This window comes from Etheostoma spectabile, chromosome 6 (genome assembly GCF_008692095.1).
Source record: "Etheostoma spectabile isolate EspeVRDwgs_2016 chromosome 6, UIUC_Espe_1.0, whole genome shotgun sequence".
Lineage (NCBI taxonomy): Eukaryota > Metazoa > Chordata > Actinopteri > Perciformes > Percidae > Etheostoma > Etheostoma spectabile.
In genome coordinates this window covers 25237360-25243958 of record NC_045738.1, presented here as the reverse complement: position 1 = coordinate 25243958, position 6599 = coordinate 25237360, and the positions used below count along the sequence as shown (strand labels likewise).

The following is a 6599-nucleotide window of genomic DNA, read 5'->3' as shown; positions in this document are numbered from 1 at the left end:
TAATTCATAATTTCTGCTTTTTTAATTCAAACATTAGGTCAAATTCTATACAAATGTGGGTTATTGACCATGAATTCCAAAAAGTAATAAAACTAGTAGAGTGGTGGTAGTGAAAACTAAACAAAAAAGTCTGAAAAAGGGACAAAAATGTCAAAATTTAGTCCGTTTTTGACCCGGGAGGACAGCACAAGGGTTAACCTTGCAGCACCTTGTCTGTTTTCTTTCTCTTTTTTTTGGTGACATTAGTGTGATGGAAAATGTTGAGATCTATAAACAATAATTATGTCTACTTGTGCAACACATTGTTGACTAAAATGTCACCAGAATGCAGGAAATGAAAGGTTTGACATTCAAATCACTCGGTAATAATGTGTCCCCTCCGATGTCTAAAGAAAACCTACACCCTTGCCTAAGAGAGAAAGCATGAGAGTTATTTTTTATTTTTTTAATAAAACCAGCCGTCATCAGAGCACCATGATGAGTGTGCTGCCAGCTCAGTAGAAATCAACATGACGAGTTAGATGGAGCCTGGCAGGTGTCGAGGCGAGGGAATAAAAAGACTAATTCTTACTCTAACTAATCCACACCTTGCCTTATTGCAAGATCTATGTTCCCAGAACATAACGACAGTATATTTTGCCCAAATTCAACATGTTTAAGACTCACTGTGAATCATTTTTATGTGTAATGTGACATTAGGCCAGAGATTGGTGCAGCACTATAAACTGAGTGACTGCAGAAACACTTCATTTTGTATAGACACTGGAAAAGAGGGGCGGCTTCTAGCCCCCCCCTGAGTCCTGCACTGGCCCGGGTTTGAATCCGAATCCTTGCTCCGTGTCATCCCCCATCTCTCTCTCCCATTCCTAGCTATCCACTGTAATCCATCCACTGGAAAAGAAACTGTTTGATGTGCTTTGGTCGCATCCTGGCTCATACCCAATCTAATTAATATGCTTAGTATTGATCTGGAGTAACAACTGTAGAAAAACCATTCTGTCAATGTGTGCACACAAAATAATTAATTAGGAAGCCCAGATTAGTTAATAATGGCTACTACCTTCCATTTGGACCACTGTGGAGCACTAAAACTCTCCTTCTCAATCATTGAAACTGCAAACTGAAGCTATCTAATGAAGGGACAAGATGCTGACTCAGGTAAAGGCTCGGATTCCACAAAGACCCTTTTCAATAATCCTGTGACAAAGGCAGACTCATAAGGGACAGGTTTTTTTCAACAGGTGCAACGTGACAGGTGGTCAAAAAAAAAAGTAAAACTCCACCTGCCTCAGTCACGTTTTACCAGTCAGTTTTTTTGCCTCATAAAGGTGAAAAACAGCAATGTGTGTGTCTCTATGATCCTATCCTGTCCTGTTCATGGTAGCCTACTCGTGGACATTGCGCCGTCATCCCGTGCTGTAGTAGGGGTGGGTGCCTTGATTATCCAGCATAAAGGCATCATGTCCTAACCTGGGCTGGGACACACATTCAGATGGTTTGATAAAGGACGTATTGGACTTGAACTTAGGGCTGCACAATTAATCGAATTTTAATCGCGATCACGATTTTGACTTCCCACGATCAAATTTGCGCGATTGAGCGATTTTTTTTTTTTTTTTTTAAAGCGTCATTTCATAGAACGCTCCGGGTTTTTTGCAAAGCCCATCTACCGCTACTACCGTCTGATCTTGAGACAGTCAGAGTACCCCGCACCCCGTGCAGCTTAGTTTCTAGATGGAGACAGTCACAAAAGACCGAGTAACGGGAGGAAAACTCAACCGATAGCAGTCGGTTATATGTCGGTCTTTAGGTTTACCAGTTTACCAGTAAACGCAACATTTTGTCCCGTTGGTTGTTTTTCAGACAACAGCAGTGACCGGTGCTAGTAGCGTCTGTTAGCTGTTAGCTCCTCTTGGACGCACATTGATTGGCCCGGGCCCGTAAGCAACCGCGTACTGTGCTTACCGATAGTTACGCATCTGAATCACTCAACTCTCACTGGCTACCTGCCAAGGTGGCAGGTAGATTACCCGCAGTGTTACCCGCCAGTTGCAAAATTCCCCCGTATTTGGCGGGTGGGCGGGGGTTAATTTCAAGCCCTGGCTGTAACGGACCGTCCCGTTACCTTTTTAAGAAACAGATTAGTTTCTTTCCTCTAGAATACATTAGAATGAACTATGCCGAGTTTAATGACCTAACACTGGAACATTTGCCAACACACATTTTATGAAAATGGAACTTTGAAACTTTTGAAACTGGAAGAACCGAACATTTTGAAGAAGAAATGTTTTGCCTCATCTAAATCTTCCACTAGAAGCTGTCCAGCTGTTATTCTACTGCTGGGAAGAGTTATGAGGGGAGATAGCTATTTATTAACAGAGAGGCATCCATATTTTTACATTTTGAGGAAAGAGTTATAAACAAAGGGCACTGAATGCACAACTGCTGACCTGGAGAAATAATGCATTGGCTAAAGAGTGAAAAGTAAGATGCATTAAAACTACTCTTGTTGTACACTGTTGTGGTAGTATACAACAACGACAGACTGCCAGATTGCACCATTGGGCCTTGGCTTTTGGGAAATCTTGACTTGATTGACATGTCTCCTGGTACAGGAAGTCATGGTGGTTGCTTCTTGTCCCAACTCAACTCAAACTAGCCTCTCTTCCCATTGACTTACTTCCAATGTTTTAGGTTCTGGTGACTGACAAAGCTACAAAGGAGTGGTGAGCCAAAGCTCCAAAACGTCCCTCACAGACGTTACGTCCTCCGGTCTACAGCTGAGGTCAGGATCATAGCGGTGAGGGTTAAGATTAGGGATTTAAAAATAAAGAAATGAATAGACAGGATGATCTGCTGTCCCACTCCATGAGTCCAATTTTAGCGTATAGCCTTTTGGATTGAGTGAACTCATTAACTTTGAGTGCTATGCGTGTGTTTGCCTCCGTGCGACTCCCACCGTAGCGGCTAATCCTGACCGACTCGTTGTCACAGTTCAAGTTGTCGCCATTGGACGTGTTTACTTGGCTCCGCCAATCTGATTTGTGACAGCTGCTGGCTAATCTGCGCGGCTCGGGGTCAGAAATGTTCCCAATCTAAGGATGATGGCTGAGCTGAAAGCGAAGAGACTTGTTAACCCTCCGTGTGCTCACTCGGCTCTCACGTCCCTCCGGAGGAGTCCATATTGAGGACTCATTTTAATTTTCCTCAGCATAACTTTTCCTTCCCCTGCCTCGGAGGATTAGCGCTATCTGTGCAAATTAGCTTCTCCTTCCATCACCCTCACCAGCCTGTGGGTCCTGAAGAGGTAATTCTGGGAGATGTAGTATAGAATATGTTTTAAAATGAGTTCGCTCAGTCATCATGGTCAGCGGGAGCCCCGAGTGTCAGCGCAGGGGGCTGGGAAAGCATCTCATTATAAATTTGGAGCGGTCTAATCGCGTCTTTAATTAACCCTCTGCTAATCGTCCTGGAGGGAGCCTAATGGTTTAGATATTGCTGAGATATTAAAATGCAAATGGAGATGAGGAAACAGCCAGTTGTGCCTCTGTCGTGGAGCATGCGGCGATGATGGCGTTGAATGTGATGTCCCATCCATCATGTTTAAGGCTGCAGAGCTCCCCCATATGCTCCGGGGGTCTGTGCTGTTGGTGTGTGTGCAGGCAGGAAATGGGCCCTGACTGCGCACCAGATAAAGTGATGGCGTAAGTTGATCTCTGGAAAAGAATGAAATATCATAACTGTGACTCAGAAGGTTATGTTGTGGGTTAGGCTGCCAGTCATGCACATTGCTCATTACCCTTGTAGATTTTTAGGCAAAGTAAGACTTGAAGTCCAAACCCCCGCTGTTCTTTTAGTGGTTGCAATGTGCAACAGTTTCTCTAATTGTACAGCCCATGGAAATAAAAAAAGTAAAAGGTCGTCCACCAGAGAAGCATCAGTCTGTCTCCGTGACGCTGCCAGCTGGAATCCTGCAGCATTGTGCGTACTTACATGTCTGGGAGACATGCGACGCATCTAATGGTAATAATGCGTAAATGTGCAGCAGCCGACAGCAGCTCAGGTTCGCAGTAATCATTTTCTCATTAGGTTTTTGATCATATTGGGGATGTGATGGTCAGTGGGGGTGGGGGGCGCAGGATGGCTGGGTTCAGTATAATAAACTAGTCAAACCAAGGTGAAAACAGTGACTACATAACACTATCAGATCGTTTCTCCACCAGCTCCTGACAACATATCTGTCTCCTTAGCTGCTACGTGCTTCAGTATGTCCTTTGTCTGCTGTTTGCTGTCGGCAGGTAGTGGACGGGGTTTTATCAGAGCTTTTTTACCAAAACCAGCTGCCTGCTTTTGGAAGCAAGGAGGGATGAGGTTTACTACTGTAAACCGTGAATTTGTAGGCTGAAAAATTAACCAAAAGACGCCAACATGCTCCAAAGAGCGGAGGAGATTAATAGAGTTTTGTGATTGTCTTTTTTTAAAGATAATTTTTTGGGGCTTTAATGGCCTTTAATCAACAGGACAGCTTCAAGAGAGGACAGGGGAGAGAAAGGGGGGACGACATGCAGCAAAGGGCCGTGGGTCGGATTTAAACCTGGGCCGCTGCCAAGGACTCAGCCTACATGGGGCGCACGCTCTTACTGGGTGAGCTGGAGGCCGCGCCTACACATTGTCTTTTGATATAGTGTTCATATAGAAATATCGATGGGTGCAACTTTAACCAACAGTAGAGAGTTGACAGGAAATGAGGAGGGAGAGATGGGGGATGACATGCAACAAGTCCCCGACCGGACATAAACGGGGACATTGCGGTTATGCTGTCAGCATCTTAAACCCCAAGGCCATCATGATGACTTTTTTTTTTTTTTTTTTTTTAAAGGCAATGACAAAGGCTCTTTCTGTTGTGTACTCCTGCTGGTCTGAAGTGTAATGAAGTTGAGACCCAACAGGCCATCAATGTTCCATTTATTCAGTAATAAAGCATGCTATTTAGGCAGTTCAGTCTTTTATATCTAACACACACATCATACAGGTGTTAGACAGATTGACTGATATACACATCACTTCACAGGGATTCTTAGACCTTCAGAACGGGGCAGAATCCAGCCGTTCTTTGTGTTATTTTCCATCACTGCTTGTCTCTTGCACCGGGCCAAAATAATTGATGTCAGCCTTAAATGTCAAGGTAAACACTGCCTTTAATGAATGGCTGTGTGTGTGAGGAGAGAGGAGAAATAAAGTTGGGCTTTCTGACCTTCGCAGCCAAATAAATACCAGCTTTTCTTTTCGACCCTGTTTTCACCTGACCATAATACGAAAGGGCTTATGTGTGTCTGTGTGTGTGGAAGTTACTTCCAAAATGTAATACATTATAGATTACTAGTTACTGTCATTTGAGAGTAGTTAGTTATATTGCAATATTACTGTCTCTGACTTATGATGTGTTACACTACTTTTGCATTTTGTTTGATTTGGCAGCTAGTTTGTGAATCTAACCACTGGAACAATAAAGTCTCCTCTTCATCTAATAGGACGGCTGTGGCTCAGTGGTAGAGCGGTTTCCTGCCAATCGAAAGGTTGGTGGTTCGATCCCTGCAGTCCAGTGTCTGTGTCCTCGGGCAAGAAATGTGTGTGAAATATCAGGTGGCAGCCTCGGCCCCAATGTGTGAATGGTCCCTGTAGCACGTTAAAGCTCAATAAATACATACATTTACTCTTAATATTTTGTCTAATCAAAAGGACTATGCAAAGTAACTAAAGCTAGGATAATAGATAAGTAAAACATACAATAGGCAAGTAAGAGAATACAGTCTCCTGTCGGGACACTATCTTGTCCCTACCGTCTCCTTTTGGGACACAGATGCTGTCCATGCCGTCTCTGGTTCTGGCTCTGATCACAGGGACAGAGACGGAGTAGCTCGCTTCAATGCAGCGTAATAACGTAAGAAAATAATGTCCATCTCGCAAATGTTTTTGTAGATACCAAAATTTTGAAGGCGCTCCACCCCTACTGAAACGGTGTGGAGAAAGACAGACAGACAGACGAGGGCGAGAGAGAGAGAGAGAGAGGGAGAGGAGAGAGAGAGAAATGCACTGGAGGGGAGAGTCAAGAGAACATTTAGACTAGACATTCAGTCCAATCAGGCTCCTTAGGTCAAACGGTGTTCACCACTACAGATTTTCTTTGTATTAACCTGGTACCGTAAAGGTCACTTCTACCTGGCAGTGGCTACTTTACAACAACAGTTTGAGTTTGTGTGTTCCTGTCTTCCTGAAGGTGGATTTAAACTCACGCTGGAGGTTTTTAGCAGACTCTTCAGTGCATTTTCTATCCAATCAGGGATCGGCGTCCACCCCGTTTACCTTACTCCAATCTTTTACATCAGCTTGTAGTGATCACCGCCTTTAGTCACACCCGCCCTGGGGCACAGACCCACCCCCGGATGGCGTCTGGATGCAGGCACTCAATAGCGTCTGTTCAGAGTGTCTCATAGCTTGAAGCCCTTGGCAACAAGTAAGAAAGTCTCTCTTTCTTAGTCACCCCCTGTTTTTTACAGAAGCAGATTACTCCAATTATATATATATATATATATATATAT

At 44.0% G+C, this 6599-nt stretch overlaps 1 protein-coding gene and 1 long non-coding RNA gene across 2 annotated transcripts in view; one reads left to right on the top strand and one right to left on the bottom strand.

Moving 5' to 3' along the window:
- Nucleotides 1-6599, top strand: part of cdk14 (cyclin dependent kinase 14) — a 205066-nt gene that overhangs the window by 27210 nt on the left and 171257 nt on the right.
- Nucleotides 1-6599, bottom strand: part of LOC116690620 (uncharacterized) — an 11970-nt gene that overhangs the window by 725 nt on the left and 4646 nt on the right. The window contains exons 2-3 of the long non-coding RNA XR_004332308.1: nt 1471-1475; nt 940-944 (exon numbers count right to left, since the gene is read on the bottom strand). This is a non-coding gene — a long non-coding RNA (uncharacterized LOC116690620). The remainder of the gene's footprint in view (nt 1-939; nt 945-1470; nt 1476-6599) is intronic.